This window comes from Aethalodelphis obliquidens, unplaced genomic scaffold, assembly GCF_003676395.1.
Source record: "Aethalodelphis obliquidens isolate GAN/ISIS:26980383/991018 unplaced genomic scaffold, ASM367639v1 scaffold26, whole genome shotgun sequence".
NCBI classification, from domain to species: domain Eukaryota; kingdom Metazoa; phylum Chordata; class Mammalia; order Artiodactyla; family Delphinidae; genus Aethalodelphis; species Aethalodelphis obliquidens.
In genome coordinates, this window is record NW_020837970.1 from 10,511,732 (window position 1) to 10,532,669 (window position 20,938).

Genomic DNA, 20,938 nt, shown 5'->3' on the forward strand with positions numbered 1-20,938 from the left:
TGTGTGTGTGTGTGTGTGTGTGTGTGTGTGTGTGTGTGTGTGTGTGTTTTAATCTCCATGAATAGTAGAGAAAACTGAGATTCTAAGAAGTTCAGCAGCTGGTCCTGACCACACAGCTAGTTAGCAGCTGAGCCAGGATGCAACCCCAGGTCTGCCCCTGCTCTTTCCACCACCGCTGACCCATCAGTTCACGTCATTGGTGTTCTCTCTAACTCTGAGATAAATTTACTGGGTTTTGAGCCACACATGAGGCCCAAAGGCTGGCCTTCTAAGACAAACCCTGGGTCAGTCACGCAGTGGTCAGTGCTGGGGATGCTGCCAGGGGGTGGGAGGAGGAGGTGAGGAGAGAGGCCACGATCAAGCGCTGGGTGAGCAGGGGGAAGCTGCCAGGAGTCTGGGGGAGTTGGTAGCAACTCTCCGCCTGGGAGCAGGCAAAGGCAAACGGGATTGCAGGAGTCTCCAAAGAAGCAGCAGCAGCCAGACCCTCAGCTCAGGCCAAGCTAATGGCTGTGCTGCTCTGAAGAGCCAGGTGCCAGCCTTCCTGGTCAGGCTGTGGGCCTGTGTAAAGGCAGCTTCTGTCCGGCACATCTGTCAAGTGCCTACTTTTGTGCCCAGCATGGTGAGGTGTTGAGGCTACACTTAAAAAAATAAACAAATAAAGCATCCTTGTCATCAGAGAGCTCACAGTTTGGGAACAGGTGCAAGCAGCCAATAAGACCCAGCCAGATAAATATGGTTTTTAACATGGTGCTTTGTAGCTTAGAACACCTGTTCGCATATACATAGGCTGTCCAGGGACCCTCACAGGGACACTGCCGCAGGGGAGAGAGGAAGGGCACTGTGCCGATCGTTCGGCCCTTCCACATCCGATGCTTCGTGGACCCTCGGCACACCCCACGGGGCCCACAGAAGAGGGAGTCCTGACTGCCCCTTGGTGCGTGGGTGAGGCTCCCCAGAAGGATAGTGTTCAGCTGGGCTTGGAGAGATAGATAGGAGTCCTTTATGCAGAAAAGAGAAAGAGGAGGTTACTGTACTGCCATTTCTTATACTATGATTTTGGTGTCGTAGGCACTTTTAGCTGCCAGGAGCAGGGCTTGAGCTGGGCCTCTCAGCCTCTTCCATTATGATCTGAAAAGCCCTAACTCTTTGGTCCGTCTTCCTGTGGCAGCTCCCTTCAGGAGAGCCAGAAGGTCTAAGGTGCTGGCCAGCAAGCATCTCAGAGGCTGGTGGGTGTGCTTACAGCTGATGAGGGCTGGCTTGGGAACAAAAGTTAAGACTGACTTTTCTCTCTCTCTCTGCCATCCATTTTTCTTCAATGACTGTCTTCCTAGAGTCTGTCATGTAATGACTGTGACAGGACCAGGGACAAACGAGGGAGGAGCCGTCAACCATGCCTGTCATCTGTCCTCATTAAGTCCCCGAAAGAAAACGTTAGTTGTGAATCAGTGAAAAATCGAGCACGAAGCCAGTGGGGAGGAGATTTAAATGTGTCTCTTAACTAGTGGCGAGTAAGAAAACAAGTTCTGGATTAGAATTCGGCAGAGTGGCTTCACCGTGGGTAGCTGAGGGGCCAGGAGCTAGGAGGACACAGGGAAGGACTCTCAAGAGGATGCTGGGGCTTCCCTGGTGGCGCAGTGGTTGAGAGTCCGCCTGCCAATGCAGGGGACACGGGTTCGTGCCCAGGTCCGGGAAGATCCCACATGCCGCGGAGCGGCTAGGCCTGTGAGCCATGGCAGCTGGACCTGCACGTCCGGAGCCTGTGCTCTGCAACGGGAGAGGCCAAAACAGTGAGAGGCCCGCGTACCGCAAAAAATAAAAAAAAAAAATAAAAAAATTAAAAAAAAAAAAGAGGATGCTGGACATTAGTTGGGTGGTTGGGAGCGGGAGGGGAGAGCCTCAGGCTGCCAAGTGGTCACCCAGCCGAGCTGGCACTGAGAAGAGCTTTGGAATGAGGGACAACCAATCCTCCACCTCCAACAGACCTGGCTGCTCTCTGGGGTCCTCTGTGGTGCGGCCGGGGTGAATGCTGCCCAAGGAGACCTCATACAGCGCCTGCAGGGCGACCAGCTCTTCAGTGCGGCGCTGACAGAAGCAGGTGGAGAGCCTTGCCCCCCCAACTCCGGGCAGCAACCAGATGAGGCCGTGGCCAGGAGCCAGATGGTGATGGCTCGGGCTAGGGGAGTCCCGGCAAAGTTACTGCGAACCAGTTATGCAACCTCCCGCTGTAATCAACCACCGTTTGTCTCCTGGCAAGCCCTCACGCTGCCTAGGCTGGCACAGACACCCTCTGTGTGGAGAAGGGATGACACTGAAGTTATAAACTGCACCGTGACTGAGATTTTAATAACCAGATTGAACTATAAGCCTGGAAAACCTTAAGGGAACCCAAATAAGTTGCTGGCTCTGAGACTGTGGAGGAATCTGGGCCAAGAAGGGTTAATGTAATTATGGGAAGAAAGCTAGTTTCATGTTGGCCCATATAAGGGTGACTATAAAAACTAACCCACCAGACTCAATCTTCACAACAACTCTTGGGGTTATTTTCTTTTTTGCCTTTTAATTGAGGTGACATGCACGTGACATGGAATGAAGTAGTATAATTGTGTACACTTCAGCGGCATTTAGTACATTCACAAGATTGTGCAGCCATCACCTTTAGCAAGTTCCAAAGCATTTTCATCACTCCTTGGGGTGGTTTTTTTTTTTTTTTTTTTTTTTTTTGTGGTACGCGGGCCCCTCACTGCTGTGGCCTCTCCCGCTGCGGAGCACAGGCTCCGGACGCGCAGGCTCAGCGGCCATGGCTCACGGGCCCAGCCGCTCTGCAGCATGTGGGATCCTCCCGGACCAGGGGACGAACCCCTGTCACCTGCATCGGCAGGCGGACTCTCAACCACTGCGCCACCAGGAAAGCCCTCCTTGGGGTGCTTTTATCCCCTTGTTATGGGTGGAATATTGAGGCCCAGGAAAGTTAAGTGAGTGATCCAAGTTCATCGATGGTAGAAACCAGACTTGAACCCGATCCACTAACTCCCCTGGAAGGAGGGAACATTGTCTTCAGACTTTAGTAACAGCCTCTGAACTGACTTCCTGTCCTCTAGTCTCCCCTGTCTCCAGTTGCCTTAAACATAATTAGTAGATACACCTCCTACAGCCAGGCTCTGACAGCATCTTTCCCCATCTCAGCCTCCCAGTGGGTCCTCAGTAGCATCAAAATAAAGTCTGAGCTCCTTTATCCACTGTACACTTTATGTTGATGCAGTCACCAAGCAACTTGTTTCTTTCCAGTGTGTGGTCCGTGGGAAACGCTCTTGCATCCTCACCTGGCAACTCTGGGATCAGAGGCTGATCCCAGCACAGTCCCTCTCCTTTATCTTGTCCATCAGCTGCTAGCCACCCTACATTTGTCCTTTAGGCTCTTAGGCAGGATCTGACACCAACGCTGGCTCCCAGAACTGTAAGAAACACGTATCAGGTTCTCTGAATGTTGCCATTGGAGCCCCCCTCACTTGACTCAAGGGGAAGGACAGGAACCCCCATCTCTCCACCTTATTATTATTAGCTAAATTATTTTAAAGTCAAATAGTGGATGCAATGCAGATATTAAATATGTTGATGCCAATATATACGTGTTAGTTGAAAAGATATTCACGGTGTATTGTGAGATGCCAAAAGGTAAAATCCTATATATGGTGTATAATTCTGTCTTAGAAAAATATCTATCTATATATAGAGAGAACACATATATATGTTTTGAACCCATGCATATATTTGCATAAGAAAAAGGTCTGAAAAGGTATACTCCAAAATGTTAATGATAGTCCTTTCTGGGTGGTATAATATAGAATGACTCTAATTTTTTCCTTTTGCTTATTATTTGCTAAGTGTTTTTTCTGTAAAAACATGGCCTGTAGAAGGAAAAGAATACCAAAGAGGAAAAGGGTTCCTGTAGTGCTTTGTTCATGCACCTCAGTGTGGCTTCTATTACAGCTAATTGTGTACATGCGTCTGCTTTCCCCTCACCTTGGGGACATGGATGTCATCTCATTCATTTTCTCTTCTCCATGACATCTCCATGACAAACTCAAGAGTTATTAGCCAGCTAATGAGTGGACTCAGCCCCTTCTCTCTCTAACCCCTCCTGAATGATAGGGCTGGTGTAAGTCTCTGATCTAAGCCCCTCAGGCACCCTCCAGGGAGTTACCCTGATACTTGCAGTCCTGGGTTCCTGAAGTTTCCCCTAGGCAATGGTGCCAATGAGTAAAAGACATACACACAACTACCTCACCTGTTTCCTACCTTTACTAGGCCAAAGTCAGAGGGAGAAACAGCAAGTCTGTAGACCCAGAAATTCTCCTGTGCTTGTGGGTTTCTTCTCAATATGATTTCATTACTGTAAGGCGATGTCTCATTGCCTGGGCGACCAGGAGGGGGATCTGCACAGAGCAGCCTCCACCTCGACCTTAACTCTATTTTGTTAAACTCCCACTGGCTTCTGAGCTCACTTCACGTTTGTGGTTGCAAAATGTAAACATTCTTCAGTTCTGCTGGGTTTTTTTTCTTCATCTTGCTTTGTCTCTCTTCCTAAGGAATGGCTGACATGTATAGTTTCTCTTGCATTTTACCAACTAACCTTGATATCTTTCACTCTTCCCATACTGTCTTGTGATCAATATTGTTCCGTCAAAAGAGATGAGTATGGGGACTTCCCTGGTGGCGCAGTGGTTAGGAATCCGCCTGCCAATTCAGGGGACACGGGTTCGATCCCTGGTCCAGGAAGATCCCACGTGCCATGGGGCAACTAAGCCCGTGTGCCACAACTACTGAGCCCGCGTGCCACAACTACTGAAGCCTGCACGCCTAGAGCCCGTGCTCCGCAACAAGAGAAGCCACCAAAATGAGAAGCCCGCACACTGCAACAAAGAGTAGACCCCGCTTGCCGCAGCTAGAGAAAGTCTGCACACAGCAAAGAAGATACAATGCAGATAAAAAAAAAAAAAAAAAAAAAACATAGATGAGTATGTATTTTCAAGGTGTGAACCAGAATGTCAGAATTGGACATTTCCAGTTGAGAGAATGTTGGCGGGGACAGCTTTAGCTATGTTTGTTTATCCCCCTTGATTTACATTTTTTCCCTTGGTTTTCCTTTTCCAGCTCCATAGAGGCACAAACACACGTTTCTAAACTACACTGTAGGAACAACTCTCTGTGGCATTGGAACTGAGCAGGACCTTGCAGGGCCCTCCCGGGTACAAAAGCCCCTCCATGTCCCCCGTTTCTTGCTTGTAAGAAAAGGCTTTAGTCTCCTAGGGCTTCCCTGAGTTTCAAAGAGCAGACTCAAGCAGTTACTAATTAGGGAAGAGAGGGAATGCAGAAAGAAAAGAAATGCAGTTAAGCAAGAAAAGTAGTGATAATAGTTCAGCAATAGAAGAGTCCTAGCTCCTCCTCAAGGGCTGTAGATAATCTGATACATATCTTTGAGTTGTTCTGTAGGAACTAAGACACCCCTCACCCCAACCCACGTGGAGGGTGGCGACTACACACTGAGCACAAGCACGTAGACCCCAGACTGGTTAGAACCAAAAGGCTGATGATTGAGATTCCTGAAATATAACCCTGTTACCTTCTCACCACCAATCAATCAGAAGAAAATCATGCACCCTGCAGCCCTCACCCCAAATATCACCTTTAAATACCCTTCCCTGAAAGCCATTGGGGAGTTTGGGTCTTTTGAGCATGAGCTGCCCATGCTCTTTGCTTGGTGCCTGCAGTAAACACTGTACTTTCCTTCACGACAACCTGGTGTCGGTAACTTGGCTTTGCTGTGTGAGGGGTGAGCGGACCCAAGTTCGGTTCTATAGCAGCACGGCCTGCTGCTATAGAACCAAACTTTTGCTGTGTGAGGGGTGAGACATGAATGAATTATTCCTCTCCCTGGTACGGCTCAGAGGTCTTATTACTGAACTGAACTTAGGTCAAGGCAAGGCATACAGGCAGCTCATGCTCAAAAGACCCGAACTTCCCAATAGCTTTCAGGGAAGGGTTTTTAAAGGCAACATTTGGGGTGAGGGCTGCAGGGTGCATGACTTTCTTCTGATTGGTTGGTGGTGAGGTAGCAGGGTGACGCTTTGGAAATCTCAATCATCAGCCTTCTGGTTCCAACCAGTCTGGGGTCTACGTGCTTGTGTTCAGTGTGTAGTAGTTGCCATCCACTTGGGTTGGTGACTGGGGGAACGAGGGGTCTTGGTTCCTGCAGAACAACTCAAAGATAGGTATCAGATTGTTATGTATATCCCTTGTGGAAGAACTGGGACAAGGAACTAAGATAATAGTTTCATTGCAGAGCTATTATCATTACTTCTTCTTGTTTAACTGCTTTTCCTTTGTTTCTGCATCCCTCCTCTTCCCTAATTAGTCATTTGAGTCTGCTCTTTGGAACTCAGGGAAGGCCTAGGAAATTAAAGTCTTTTTCTCCAAACAATAAATGGGGGCATTAAGGGGTTTTTGTACCCAGGAGGGTCCCATAGGGTCCTACTTGGTTTCAGTCCCCCTTTTCATTGATACTCCTCAATCCTGAGAGGACCAAATGTGGGACAAGAAAGGGAATAAGTTTCTGGATAGAGAGGTTAATCATAAACTCGACAGGGGGACTCAGTCTCAGTGTGACGGGCAGAGAACTAGACTCCTCAGTAATAAAACTCACATAGCCTCCAATTCCCTCTCATTCCATCTCTTGTCCTAGTTAAAATATCTGTGAATTAGGCTCCATTTCTGGAATTACGTCCCTAACAAAGTTGTTCTGTGGGGAGCCGAGCTTCTGCAGGCTGAACACACCAGCCTTGCCCAGCATCTGGCACTTAACTGTTGAAAGGAATTAAATCTAATTAAATAGAATCAAACCAAAACGAACAGGTAGATGACGAACCAGCCTTTCAAATAAGAGCCACTGGCCCTTTAAATGCAGCTCAGTTGAAGCCACAGTGTCTAAGAGGAGGCAGGCGCAGTGCTAAGGCCCCTTTGATAGTTTGGGGGGCGGGGGTTCTCTTAGCTCATTGCTCTGTGAGTCCACTGTGGTTTCTCGTAGTCACTGCCTGTGGTGAATAACTGGCTTTGAATCAAGTCAAAAATGAGAGTCTCTGCTGAGAGCCATGGTATGAGCTGGGCCTGGGTGTGAATAAGCATGAATAGAGGAGGGAGGCTGGGAGGGAGAGAGGAAGGTGGGCGCCCCCTAAGGTCAGTGAGGCAAACACTGTAACTATCAGAAACATGAGAGCATTAATGATGTGAAATGAGCCGTGTAACTCATGGCCCAGCCCTCTCTGGATAGGTTCCTGTCCTGAAAGTAGCTGAGAATAGCCAAACCCAGAGAGGTGTAGATGAGCAATCTCAGGGTATGGCCTGACCCTGCACCTGGGGCTTGAAGGGCAGGGAAGGAGGAGAGTCAGCCACTGTGCTCCGTTATGCACTTAGTCTTCATGACGAATCTGGGACATAGATGTTATTCCCATTTTATAGAAGGGGAAACTGAGGCCCAGGAGGGTGACGCACTATAATGGAAAGGATATCACCTTGAGAGACAGACAGAATTGGGTTCTAGCATCCCAGGCACCATCTACTACCACCTGCATGACTTTGGGTAACCCCTTACCCTCCCTGCCCCTCAAACTCATCTGTGAATGGGAGATATTAGTGCCCACCACACAAAGTTGTTGTGAGGATTAAACACAAAGAAAATAGTGCACAGAAAACAAAACCCTGGTACACAGGAGGGAGGGGTTTTTTGGTTTTTTCGTTTTTGTTTGTTTTGTTTTTTGCGGTATGCGGGCCTCTCACTGTTGTGGTCTCTCCCGTTGCGGAGCACAGGCTCCGGACGCACAGGCTCAGCGGCCATGGCTCACAGGCCCAGCTGCTCCGTGGCATGTGGGATCTTCCCGGACCGGGGCACGAACCCGTGTCCCCTGCATCGGCAGGTGGACTCTCAACTACTGCGCCACCAGGGAAGCCCTAGCCTGTATTTTGAGCATAACATTGGCCTCTATTTTTTGTTTTCAGTTTTCGCAAATACGTATGCATTTCTGAGCTATATATACTTTAATTTTGTTGTGTTTTGGGGGTGCTTCTATATAAATAATATCAAATAAAATTTAATGTTTAGTGATTATGAGATTTATCGTTTAAAGCTGGATATGCACCTACCCCGCAACTCATTCATTCCACTCCTAGGTCTATACCGTAGGGCAGTGGTTCTCAAACTTTTTGGTTTCAGGACTCTCTTATCCTCTTAAAAATTATTGGAGATCCCATACCAAAGAGCTTTTGTTTATGTGGGTTACATCTATTGATATTTACTATATTAGAAATGGACACATTTAAGAATATTTATTAACTAATTTTAAAATAAACCCAGTACATGTTTTTTTTTAATTGAAGTATAGTTGATTTACAATATTGTGTTAAATTCCGCTGTTCAGCAAAGTGATTCAGTTATACATACATATACATTTTTTAATAGTTTTTCATTACAGTTTACCATAGGATACTGAATATAGTTCTCTGTGCTATACAGTAGGACCTTGTTGTTTATGCTTTCTATATATAATAGCTTACATTTGCTAGCCCCAACCTCTCACTCCATCGCTCTCCCAACCCTCTCCCCCTTGGCAACCACAAGTCTGTTCTCTATGTCCATGAGTCTGTTGCTCTTTCGTAGATAGGTTCATTTGTGTCATTTTTTTAGATTCCACATATGAATGATATCATACGGTATTTGTCTTTCTCTTTCTGACTAACTTCACTTAGTGTGATAATCTCTAGTTGCATTCACGTTGCTGTAAATGGCATTATTTCATTCTTTTTTATGGCTGAGTAGTATTCCATTGTGTACCTTCTTTATCCATTCATCTGTTGGTGGACATTTAGGCTGTTTCCACGTCTTGGCTCTTGTGAACAGTGCTGCTATGAACATAGGGGTGCATGTATCTTTTTGGATTAGAGTTTTGTCTGGATATATGCGCAGGAGTGGGATTGCTGGATCATATGGTAATTCTATTTTTAGTTTTCTGAGGAACCGCCATACTGTTCTCCATAGTGGCTGCACCAACTTACATTCCCACCAACAGTGTAAGAGGGTTCCCTTTTCTCCACATCCTCTCCAGCATTTGTTATTTGCAGAGTTTTCAATGATGGCCATTCTGACGGGTGTGAGGCGGTACCTCATGGTAGTTTTGATTCGCATTTCTCTAATAATTAGCAATGTTGAGCATCTTTGCATGTGCCTATTGGCTGTTTGTATTTCTTCTTTGGAGAAAGGTCTATTTAGGTCTTTTGCCCATTTTTCGATTGAAACCCAGTACATGTTAACACAACATATTTTATGAAAAAGAATTATATATACTTGAAAATTTAGGGAGATGAGCGGCATTGTTTACATTTTGCAAATCTCTTTACTGTCTGGCTTTAACAGAAGACAGCCTCATATAGATACATAATTGGAAATGGTGGGAGTATTTTAATGGCCTTTTCTGATAATTAGGTACATATCATGCAGCCTCTGGAAAACTCCTCTGCCTATGCCTGACAGAATGAAAGTGAAAATTATTATGAAAATAGCTTTGACCTCACGGACCCCCTAAAAGGACTTCACGGACCCCTGTGGGTCCTTGGATCACACTTTGAGAACTGTTGCCTGAGTGAAACTTGCACATGTGTGCAAGGGATGTGCTAGGAGGGAGGGATGTGCTAGGTTGTTCACTGCAGCATTGCTTGTAATAGAAAAATCTGGAAACAACCCAAACATCATTCATCAGCAAGAGAATTAGTAAATGAATTACGGTTCATTCGCACAATGGTGTATTTTACAGCAGTGAAAATAAGGCCTCTTTTCCTATCTTTGTACATAGGAAGTCTATGTATTAACAGAGTTCTTGCCTTTTGACTGAGTAGCTCATTTGATTGGTGTAGACCAGAGTATAAATGAGGCCATGCACAAAATAGGTATGTAAGAAGTGGGCAAACAATGAACAAACCCAAAGACTGAATGAAGAGGCAAAGCCAGAGGCACCTACCTTCCTGTTGTGACTTTTGTCATGTTAAATTCTCAGGCTTGAAGCCTTTTTATTTTCTGAAGCACTTGACTTCAGCCTAATGATTAAAAGCTAACTTCCTGTTTTAAAATGATGTGTATGTCATGGCAAAGTAGTTTGCAGACAGTGGGACTTAATAAACACAAGCTCACAGAGAATTCAGCAAATTTATAAAAGACCTTCTTTTTGGAAGTTTGAGAGCACAGGGCTAATACAAGTACATTTTGTGTTTAAAACTGAGCCTTCTTGCTGGAATAAAAACATTTCAAAGCAAAATCTTCCCACACATCTGATCCCCAGTTAAAGGGAAAAAGGAACAATTGAGAGCTTTATAGAGGCCAAACAGGCCACTGAAACGATACTCATCAGCACAAAATCCTAAAGGTTGTAAGGAAGTAGACCCAGGATTCCTATGAATGGAATTGTTTCCCAAAGGGCTCCCCCCTCCACCACCACCATCCTATCCCCTCAACACACACACACACACACACACACACACACACACACACACGGGCTCTGTACAGTGTACTCTTTCAGATTAGAGGTGCAAGTGTTAGCCTTACAGTGGCCAGAGACGGCCGAACTAAGAGGGGTTCATAAAGGATACACGTTGTATTTGTCTTTCAAACATACACTTATATTAGCAGTTATTAAAACAGGGACACCTCGTATATCCAGAGGTCCTTACCCAGCAAACTTACTGGTCTTTTTTTTTTTTTTAATATTTATTTATTTTATTTTTGGCTGCATTGGGTCTTAGTTCCAGCACGTGGGTTCTCTAGTTGTGGCACGTGGGCTCAGTAGTTGTGGTGTGGGCTTAGTTGCCCCATGGCACGTGGGATCTTAGTTCCCTGACCAGGGATCAAACCCGCATCTTCTGCACTGGAAGGTGGACTCTTAACCACTGGACCACCAGGGAAGTCCCCCAAACTTACTGGTCTTGAACATAGGGGTTTTTTTCCCCCAAAAGATTTTCCCATTTTGTAGTATCCCTGTATTGCCCACCAGTTTTTTCCCTAGCTTAACTCCCAGGGAGCAGGCAGCCAGATATGGACCCACCAGGCAGGAGACTGGAGATTTCTTCTCAGGTGAAACTTGCCCAAGGGAAATGGCTTAAGAGATTGACAGTTGAAGGTCACCTAAATAAACAGTGGGGTCTCTGCCTAGTTATCCTGCCTGAAGCCTTTTAATCAATAATCCTCTTCTCTCTCTCTCACTCACACACACAGATTTTCCAATTAGCTTTTTCATGCTTCACTCTTAAATAAGGCTAATATTAAAATAATATTAAATAAGGCAAAATTCAAATAATTGAGGAAAAGTCTCTAAAAGATAGCAGCTAATACACACAAAACAATGAACTCAAAGAAAATAGAGAAATACAGAAAAGAGGAGGAAAAAAGATATATTCTATGGTTAATCTTCAGGAAGAGAAAATAATGTATCCATGAAAAAAGAACAGGATGCTAAAAAAAAAAAAAGCATTTGTAAAACAATAAAGAGCCCTTGGGATTAAAAATGTGACAGCTCAGTAAAAGAGTTAGAAGATAAAATTTAGGAAATCTCTCAGAAAGTAAATAAACAAGACTCCCCCATAACTTTTGGTTGAAATCTGGCATTTAAATGCACTTACTTTATCAATCAAAAATTATTTAGGAAGCCTTGGTTTAGGAGATCAATTTTTCAGTATTTCCTCCTCAATCAACATCTCTGGCTTCTCAGACATGAAGAGACTCCACCCTCCCTTTCTTGTGTTTTGACTTCCAAGAGTTACTTACTTCAAGTGTAGAGGTATTTTTATGGATGAGTCCATAAAGTCAAATGCTGGTTTCTGGCTAATAAGTAAAGTATAACTGACTAAGAAATAGATAACCCAATAAAAAAGTCCAGAAACAGACCCAAGTATATATTTGAATGTAATACCTGATAAAATTAGCATTTCAAATCAAAGGAGAAAGGAAGGGCTATTCAATAAATGGTACTGAGACAATTGACTAAACACCATTTTCCATTTGGGACAGCCATTTAAATTATATTGCTACCTCACTCCTTACTCCAAAATAAGTTCCAGATGAATAAAAAAACTCAATATAAAACATGAAACCATAAAAGTATAGAAAGAAAATATAGGTGACTATGTTTATCATCTTAGAATGAGGAAGGCCTATCTAAGCATGTCATGAAATATAGAAACTGTAAAGGCAAATACTGATAAATTTGAGTACATAAAATTTTTAAATTTCTATAAAAGAATAAACATAGTTAAAAGGCAAAATAAACTAATAAAAATAATTTCAACATGTATGATAGATAATTGGTTAATTTCCTTAATGTACAAAATGTTCACACAAATGAATAAGAAAAAAAAAAACCCACCCAAATGTATCAGTCAGGATCCAGTCAGAAAAACAGAAACCATGCTAGGTAATTCAAACAGGGAAAATTAATGCATCTGGTTACACGAATGTTGGAGGGTCAAAAGACAATTGGGTAATAGATTCAAAATTAATACCATAGAGGGCTCATAATGTTAATTTATAAAGAACACCTACAAGTCAAAAGGAAAAAGACCAACAACTTCACATAAAAATGGGCAAAGTATATGAAAAGAAAAGTCATAGTTAAGAAAATACAAATGGGGGACTTCCTTGGTAGTCCAGTGGTTAAGAATCTGCCTTCCAATGCAGGGGACTCGAGTTTGATCCCTGGTCGGGGAACTAAGATCCCACATGTGGCGAGGAAACTAAGCCTGCGTGCCATAACTACTGAGCCCATGTGCTCTGCAGCCCACGCGCCACACCTAAAGAGAAGCCCACATGCTGCAGTGAAAGATCCCGTGTGCCTCAACTAAGACCTGATGCAGCCAAATAAATTAATTAGGGAGGTGTGCGACGCTCCCGCAGCTGAACTTTGGGGGCAAATAAGTGGGGCCTGCTGGGAACAGGACTTCTAAAACGACAAATATGTCTGGAAGGCTGTGGTCCAAGGCCATTTTTGCTGGCTATAAGCGGGGTCTACGGAACCAGAGGGAGCACACAGCTCTCCTGAAAATTGAAGGTGTATATGCTCGAGATGAAACTGAATTCTGTCTAGGCAAGAGATGTGCTTATGTGTACAAAGCAAAGAACAACAGAGTAACTCCTGGTGGAAAACCTAACAAAACCAGAGTAATCCGGGGAAAGATAACTCATGCTCTTCGAAACAGTGGCATGGTTTATGCCAAATTCCGAAGCAACCTTCCTGCTAAGGGCATTGGATATGGAATCCATGTGATGCTGTACCCTTCAAGGATCTAAACTTACTGAAAAGTAAATAAATAAAAGTGTGGATTTGTTCCCTTGTATTTTTGTTTAATTAATTAAAAAGAAAATACAAATGGGTTTTAACACATGAAAAGATGCTCATTCAAAAGAAAATAAAAATTAAAACTATAATGAGATGATATTCTTCATTTATCATTTTGGAAAGATCAAAAGCCATTAAAAACAACAAGTACCGACTCAGAACCATCCAAAATAATTGAAGTGGAAAAAGCAAGTTGCAGAATGGTGTGACAATTTGTGTCCCAAAAAAGGGAGAATAAGAATATATATTTACAATACATACAAGCACATATATAATAAACACTATATATGCACACAGTATATATATACACACACACATACATACATACAATAATAATCTCTGGAAGAGTAGAGAAGGAAAAGTGCTAACTTGTTTTTGTCTGCAGGAAGGGGACCTGGAGAAAGGGGAATATACTTTTTACAGAATACCCTTTATTTATTTGTATTGTGGTCAAATACATGTAACATAAAATGTACCATTTTAAATATTTTAGAGTGTACAATTCAGCAACATTTAGTACATTCACAATGTTGTGCAGCCATCGCCACTATCTAGTTACAGAACATTTTCATCACCCCAACACGAGACCCCATACTCATTAGCAGTCACTTCCCATTCGCCCTTTCCCCCAGACCCTGGCAAGCACTAACCTGCAGATAAGAAAATCTCTATGGATTTGCCTCTTCTGGATATTTCATATAAATGGAATAATATAATATGTGGCCTTTTGTGTCTGGCTTCTTTCAGGTAGCATAATGTTTCAAGGTCCATCCAAATAGTAGCATGTATCAGTACTTCATTCCTTTTTATGGCTGAATAATGTTCCACTGTATGAATATACCACATTTTGTTTATCTAGTGTCAGTTGATGACATTTGGGTTGTTTCCACTTTGTGGCTATTGAGAATAGCGCTGCTATGAACATTCGTGTATACGTTTTTATTTGAACACCTGTTTTCAGTTTGCGGAGGTATAGACCCAGGAGTGGAATTTCTGGGTCATGTGATAATTACTGAAAACTCTGTAGTGACTTTTTTTTAAAATTAATTAATTTATTTATATTTTGGCTGCATTGGGTCTTCATTGCTGCACGCATGCTTTCTCCAGTTGCAGCAAGCGGGGGCTACTCTTCATTGTGGTGCGCGGGCTTCTCATTGCGGTGGCTTCTCTTGTTGCAGAGCACGGGCTCTAGGCACGCAGGCTTCAGTAGTTGTGGCACGTAGGCTCAGTAGCTGTGGCTCATGGGCTCTGGAGTGCAGGCTTAGTAGTTGTGGCGCACGGGCTTCGTTGCTCCGCGGCATGTGGGATCTTCCCGGACCAGGGCTTGAACCACACTGGCAGGCAGATTCTTAACCACTGCGCCACCAGGGAAGTCCCTGTAGTGACTTTTGAATGTTGTACCACATGCATATATTACCTAATCAAAACTTGACTATTGTAATAAAAATAACTAAGTAGAGACAAATGTATTGTTTTATAATCACATTTCGGCAGCTCTGGAAAATCAGCATTGGATCAGTAAAGGGCCTCACAGTCCTAAAAGAAACTGAGGTGTAGAAAGTTAAAATATAATCTAATTTTTAAATATGACTCATAGAACCAGTAGGTCTTCAGGCTACAAATGTTCCCCATCATTAAATGTTTCAGCAGCATCGCCCTGGTGAGCGTGGGAAGGGCTGTGAGAATGTTTTCTAAATCCATTTAAAAAAAGGTAAAGCGGTAATTAAAGTTGGCTTCAACCCTGTGATTGTTTGCTGCCTGGACTCTCAGTGGGAGCCTTGGCTCCTGCAACACCACCGATGTCCTCTAGGGGGCGATCCCCGGAGAGACTGGAGTTCCTGGCGTTGCTCTGCGCTGGTGACCGGGGTGTGTTCCTCCCGCAGAGCTTTCACAAAGACAAGGAGAGGGAACACTGTGACAAAGAACCAGCGCTGGAAGGACACTTGGAAAACATTTCTCAAGCCCTTTATTTTTAAACAAGGAGACTGAGACTCAGAATGGCCGCTGATAGTCACACAGACTTTAAACACCAAGTCTGGAAACTTCTGCTATGTTGCTTTGTAAAGTGCGGGGAGAGTGGGTTTCCAGGTCTGATAGAGCTAAGTTTGGATCCCTCCTCCTTCCCTCTCTCTACTCCCCAGTCCACCCAACTCCCACCACTTAACTTAAATGTGTGACCTAGGGCCAGTTAACTTTTCTGAGCCTGCTTCATTACCTGTATAATGGGGATAATATCATGAAGAAAGAAATGATGAAGGAAGGGAAAAATGATATCATGTATGTATAGGACCTTGTTTACACTTGGTGCCTATTGGTTCTCGATAAATATTTGTCATGTGAATGAACATGTCCCTCCTCTAGCCCTCTAGAGGCAGTGCTTCCGCTGCCCAAATAAATTTTTATTGATGACACTTTAGGCAGTATCCTTATGGGCTTTCTCACATCTAGAAAGCTGACCTTGGGAGGGAAAGGAAAGGAGAGTTTGGGGTGGTAGCGCCGCTCCTGTTGGGGGTGAAAAGCTTCTTCGTGAAGCCTGAGCAGTCCCAGTTACTGCCCTGCTCTGCTGCCAGCACTTAGACGCCTGCACATCTGTCAGCCAGAGGTCCCTAGAGCTCCCAGGTCCTGACAGACTCTGCTGGAAAAGTGGGGTCCCTAGTGAGGGCAACAGAGTCAAATCCCCCTCGGCCCAGTTTCTGCCTCCCCTTCCCCAGTGCTCAGACAAAAGACCCAATTTGGCTATTTCAAGTAATACTAATCAAAATGTTTTATGGGAGCTGTTGTTTATGCCTGGCTATAAATGATCATGCATATCAGCAAACACATCAGAATAATGTGGTGATAAATTATAGTTGTTTGCATTATAAAATTCAGGTCATGTTTTCTCAGTCTTCGTAATTTATATGGTACAAACAATTTTTTTCAATTAGGTAATATGTTGTAATGTAAGTCTCACAGTTTGGGTCAGGGGGAGGGAATGGGGGATGGGCTAAAATATATTTTTTCATTATAAAAAATGTTGCTGCAATATACAAAATGGGGGAAATAGAGAAAAGAAAGTCTCCCGTAATTCCATCATTCAACCACTGTTAGTGTTTTTCAGTAGATTTTTAAAAGATTTTTTTAAATGCACTTTTTACAGAGTTGTAACCAGGCTAACATTTCTTTCCTTTGGCAGTGAAAGTGCAGAGTCCTAACCACTGGACCGCCAGGGAATTCCCCAGGCTAACATTTCTCATTGGAAAACTTTGGCTTCCTCAGTGCCTCACAATGATATTCATTCATTCATTCATCAAACATTTCCTAAATGCCTACTATGTGCCCAGCACTGGGGTGCAAAGATGAATTAGACAGGGTCCTTGCTAGGATATTGTTCCTTCTCCTGTCACAGCTTTTTCAGTTTGTTTATGTATCTGCTAAATGGTGCTGTTCATTGGGGGGAAGCCCTCAAAAGAAGAGGACACTGATGTATTAAAGGCAGGGTAGGGGAGTGTGTCTGGTGAGGGCAAGGAACAGCAAAGAGCCTGGCATAGCCAGAAAAATAGGAAGTGCTCAGTGAGTACTTGCTGAGTGAATGAATTATCCCAGCATGCAGTGCAAACACTTTGGTTTAGTGCTTAGAGTGCCAAAGTAGCTCTCAAATTGTATCTCTCTCTGCCTCCTTTCTTTCAGGTTTTCAAAAATGTTATCTGTGCAGATGTTATCCTCTTGAAATCTCTGGCCAACCTTTTAAGATCTCATTCCTCCCACTATCCTCCTCTAACCTCACTTTCCATTTAACTGAGAATTTGTCCATGACTTTGAGTTTTCCTCTTCTGGGTCACTTGCTTGGGTCTCTGTATCCTTCTTGGTCTAATGTGCCCAGTGCATAGAACTATAACTGGTTAAATTAAGTGATCAGTTAAATATTTCTTAAATGAGTCAATGCATTTACCCTTGTGAGTTTCATCAATCCTTTTGACATCCCCCTTTCTTTAGGCTTAATTTACTTGTGCTTTTTTTAAATTAATTTTTATTTGAGTATAGTTGCTTTATGATGTGTTAGTTTCTTCTGTACAGCAAAGTGAATCAGTTATACATATAGATATATCCCCTCTTTTTTGGATTTCCTTCCCATTTAGATCACCACAGAGAATTGAGTAGAATTTCCTGTGCTATACAGTAAGTTCTCATTAGTTACCTATTTCATACATAGTAGTGTATGTATGTCAATCCCAATTTCCCAGTTCATCCCCACCCCCCCTTCCCCTCTTGGCATCCATAAGTTTGTTCTCTACATCTGTGTCTCTATTGCTGCTTTGCAAATAAGTTCATCTGTACCATTTTTCTAGGTTCATCTGTACCATTTTTCTAGAATCCCCATATAAGCGATATTATACGATATTTGTTTTTCTCTTTCTGACTTACTTCACTCTGTATGACAGTCTCTAGGTCTATCATGTCTCTACAAATGACCCAATTTTGTTCCTTTTTATGGCTGAGTAATATTCCATTGTATATATGTATCACATCTTTTTTTTTTTACCATCGTTATTGGAGTATAATTGCTTTACTATGGTGTGTTAGTTTCTGCTTTATAACAAAGTGAATCAACTATACATATACATATATCCCCATATCTCTTCCCTCTTGCATCTCTCTCCCTCCCACCCTCCTTATCCCAACCCTCTAGGTGGTCACAAAGCACCGAGCTGATCTCCCTGTGCTATGCGGCTGCTTCCCACTAGCTATCTATTTTACATTTGGTAGTGTATATAAGTCCATGCCACTCTCTCACTTTGTTCCAGCTTACCCTTCCCCCTCCCCATGTCCTCAAGTCCATTCTCTAGTAGGTCTGCCTCTTTATTCCTGTCCTGCCCCTAGGTTCTTCATGACCATTTTATTTTTTTAGATTCCATATATATGTGTTAGCATACGGTATTTGTTTTTCTCTTTCTGACTTACTTCACTCCGTATGACAGACTCTAGGTTCATCCACCTCACTGCAAATAACTCAATTTCATTTCTTTTTATGGCTGAGTAATAGTCCATTGCATATATGTGCCACATCTTCTTTATCCATTCATCTGTCAATGGACAGATGCTTCCATGTCCTGGCTATTGTAAATAGTGCAGCAATAAACATTGTGGTACATGACTCTTTTTGAATTATGGTTTTCTCAGGGTATATGCCCAGGAGTGGGATTGCTGTGTCATATGGTAGCTCTATTTTTAGTTTTTTAAGGAACCTCCATACTGTTCTCCATAGTGGCTGTATCAATTTACATTCCCACCAACAGTGCAAGAGGGTTCCCTTTTCTCCACACCCTATCCAGCATTTGTTGTTTGTAGATTTTCTGATGATGGCCATTCTAACTGGTGTGAGGTGATACCTCATTGTAGTTTTGATTTGCATTTCTCTAATAATTAGTGATGTTGAGCAGCTTTTCATGTGCCTCTTGACCATCTGTATGTCTTCTTTGGAGAAATGTCTATTTAGGTCATCTGCTCATTTTTTGATTGGGTTGTTTGGTTTTTTGATATCGAGCTGCATGAGCTGTTTGTAAATTTTGGAGATTAATCCCTTGTCAGTTGCTCATCTGCAAATAATTTCTCTGATTCTGAGGGTTGTCTTTTTGTTTTGTTTATGGTTTCCTTTGCTGTGCAAAAGCTTTGAAGTTTAATTAGGTCCCATTTGTTTATTTTTGTTTTTATTTTCATTGCTCTAGGAGGTGGGTCAAAAAAGATCTTGCTGCGATTTATGTCTAAGAATGTTCTGCCTACGTTTTCCTCTAAGAGTTTTATAGTGTCCAGCCTCACATTTAGGTCTTTAATCCATTTTGAGTTTATTTTTGTGTATGGTGTTAGGGAGCGTTCTGATTTCATTCTTTTACATGTAGCTGTCCAGTTTTGCCAGCACCACTTATTGAAGAGACTGTCTTTTCTCCATTGTATATTCTTGCCTCCTTTGTCATAGATTAGGTGACCATAGGTCTGTGGGTTTATCTCTGAGCTTTCTATCCTGTTCCATTGATCTACTTGTGCTTATTTAGGACTCACGTGAGTTACTGTCCGTTTTTCACTCAGTCTGTTCCTTTCCCCGGGAGAGGGGCCACGTGCTACCTCCCAGGGGTGTCTCCTTGCATACCGGCCTCTTTTGGACTTAAAGAGGATGGAGATCTTTTAGGGAAGGGAAGAGAGAGTGCCTGCCTGCCTGCCACCCAGCACTCAAAAGAGCAGGCCGATCAAGTCCAAACTCTCATGCCTTGGATCTTCCCCAACTCCAGCCCAAGAGTCTATCAGAGTGTGAATCTAGAAACCATTTACACGAGCTCTCCGTGGGAACAAGAAGCTACAAGAAGGCAGGCAAGGAGTAAGGGCTCTAATTTAAGGTTAGAACACGTAAGATTCACATGTTCTAGTCAAATCCATATTTATAAAAATAAATCCAGATTTGTCATTTTCAACCATGTGATGATGCCTGTTTCACACCACACCAAAACGTCTTTATGGGGCTATCATAGAGAAACAGGATAGGAACCCTGGGCTGGGGACGAGGAGACCTGGTTCTCTTCCTGGTTTGGCTTCTTTTTTATTAATTTTAATTTATTTTTTCAGCTTTATTAAGGTATAATTGACAAACATATAAAACATATAAAGTGTCCATGGTGGTGATTTGATATGCGTATACATTGTGAACTGGTTTGGCCTCTGTAGGTGTCAGTTTCCTCATCGGTAATAGGGTGACTGGACTACGTGACCTCCAAAAGTCATTCAAGTGCCAAGATCCTAACCCAGGATCCTGTCTCCAAGGGAAAGACTGCCACCTGGCATTCAGATCTTCCCACCACGACAACTGTGCAAACTAGTATCACCCTCACCCACAGACACACAACACTGTCCTATCACAGGGAACTCAGTTTTGGACAGGCTGCTGGTGCACAGAAGGAAGTAGGAGGTCAGCGTATTCAAGGGAACTCAGCCCTGAGAAGAGCTTATGGCCCTGCCCAAAGTCTCAGGAGGCTGAAATGTATCAAAACTCCCATTTAATAATGTGCACTGAGAACCACAGGTGCCACGTGAAGGACATTGCTGTTCCCATCCCACCCTTCTCCACCCCACTCTAAATCCTGTCCCCTTCACCCATTTCCAGGATGGCTGCCCCTGGAAACCAAGGTACAATCCAAAGGCTGTTTGGCAAGTGTGAGTGTCTCTGTGACAGGCGGGGCTCCCTGGTCCTCTAGAGTTCTGCCCTCCTAGGCCCCTGTCCCCCCCGCCACCCTCAGTGCCAGAGACGCAGTGGCCAAGTTCCTTTGCAAATGCCCTTTCTCCATGCTCCTGGCTGCTTTTCCTATTTCTGATTACTCAGGTTCCCATTAAATGTGGGGATGGCTTTGGGGAAATTCTCTAGTAGATGCTAATTTAGCATAAATGAGATTGGAGGAGCTGATTTCCTGGGAAGTGTCTGACTTTATTAGTTGGGAAGGGTGTAGCCCACCTCCTACAGGGCCTGGGGCTGCCCCCTTTTGCCAACCCTC

At 43.5% G+C, this 20,938-nt stretch overlaps 1 protein-coding gene and 1 pseudogene across 2 annotated transcripts in view; both read left to right on the plus strand.

Moving 5' to 3' along the window:
- The window catches only part of USP3 (ubiquitin specific peptidase 3), a 195,717-nt gene that overhangs the window by 72,498 nt on the left and 102,281 nt on the right, over positions 1-20,938 (plus strand). The window lies entirely within an intron of this gene.
- Positions 12,974-13,430, plus strand: LOC113629106 (60S ribosomal protein L35a pseudogene; annotated as a pseudogene).